Here is a 1,483-nt window from a genome sequence, read left to right as displayed (position 1 = left end):
AATGAAGAAATGATTAAAAATGGAACATTCATTGGGTCGTTTGTCATTAATTATTATTTACAATAGCATAATTCAATCATTATGATGATAGATCTGCAATGGAGCTTTTTCCAGGAGCTTATGCATGGCTGCAATTAGCAAAGTAACATTATTATAAATAAAGTATACAACCCTTTATTCACTATATTATTTAAAGGTGGAAGAGATAAAATCATAAGATTAAGCTTGCATCCTAGTGTTAGTTGAGAACCCATTATAAGAACAATTACTTCCTGTCGAATTACTGGGTTAAATATGCTCTTTTTGCCATTGCGTTTTCCGTCAACTTGTTTGCTCAAGCTCTCTGGTTTGGTTCCAGGAACGCTGGACTACAACCAGCAGCGACCGTCTCAGGAGCTGGTCGCCAAGGATTTGCACGACACCGAGTGGAAGTTTCGCCACATCTATCGAGGTAGTACCACAGCTGAACAAACACATTCATGATTTTACCTTGGTTTGATAGCAACATACTTAGATATGAGCTTGTGCACTTGGTACATTCCAACTCCTGCACACAACATTCATTTTCCGGTTCTGAGTTGATGCCATGGCTGGACCAGCTATGGCTTTGAATCCTTACATCGAGGTAGTACCACAGCTGAACAAACACATTCATTGAAGCTTTTTTTCTACACCTGCTAATCTATTTCCATGCATTCATGTTATTATAATGTTCATATGAGACTATGGTTCTATTTTTAGTTTCATTATGCATGTAGTTTTCACTAGTTGGACTCTACTCAATACTCGGTACTCACTTGCACCATACCACATATCCCACAATGGCCAACTGGCACTCAAGAGTGGATGCTCTGCCTTGCAACTGAAGCCTATTCAGTATCCAGACAAGCATACAAATAAAAAAAACAGACAGAAAAATCTCAACATCTCTGCAATTTTTTTCCTCCTTGCAGTTTTTGTCCAGTGATAGGAAGGGAAAACAAATTGTTGGAAGAATAGTGGTGTACTGGAGTCAGAATCAATCAGACACCTTGTTAAGTAAAAATTTGATGTGTGCCACTTGTGATTTTGAGTTGATAAAGAACTTCAAAATGTACTTCTGTAACTGTACTTATTCCTTTTAAGTCACTGTACTTATTTGAATGTGCTTGATAAGTTACTGTACTTATTTAACCTTTTGTATCTGGTATTATCTGAATGTTGCAGATTCTCGATTATGCTTTTAACTGATTAGGTACTTGTGATTTACGTGCGTTAACATATGATTCTTAAATAATTTCCTTTAGTCTTATTTTCTTTTCTTCCTTGGTTTGGTGGTTTGTCTTTTACTTTGCACCTGATAAATAATTAACTTTTACATAGTTAGTCCTGTTGAATAAGAAAAGGAGGAACCAGGGGTTGGTTATGCATGTCAATTTACAATTCTAGTTACCAGTGTAGTATGTGTAGTGGGTACTAGGGACTAGGAAACATTTTTCTACGA

General features: G+C 36.5%; 1 long non-coding RNA gene across 1 annotated transcript; it reads left to right on the top strand.

Moving 5' to 3' along the window:
• The first annotated feature begins 367 nt into the window (after positions 1 to 367).
• Positions 368 to 1,100, top strand: LOC123402888. The gene is made up of 2 exons (XR_006611366.1): positions 368 to 451; positions 954 to 1,100. It is a non-coding gene; the product is annotated as an uncharacterized LOC123402888 (long non-coding RNA).
• Positions 1,101 to 1,483: the final 383 nt, after the last annotated feature.

Source organism: Hordeum vulgare, chromosome 6H (assembly GCF_904849725.1).
Source record: "Hordeum vulgare subsp. vulgare chromosome 6H, MorexV3_pseudomolecules_assembly, whole genome shotgun sequence".
In the NCBI taxonomy this organism is placed as follows: domain Eukaryota; kingdom Viridiplantae; phylum Streptophyta; class Magnoliopsida; order Poales; family Poaceae; genus Hordeum; species Hordeum vulgare.
The sequence above is the reverse complement of the archived record's forward strand: the minus strand, read 5'-3'. Positions and strand labels throughout refer to the sequence as shown.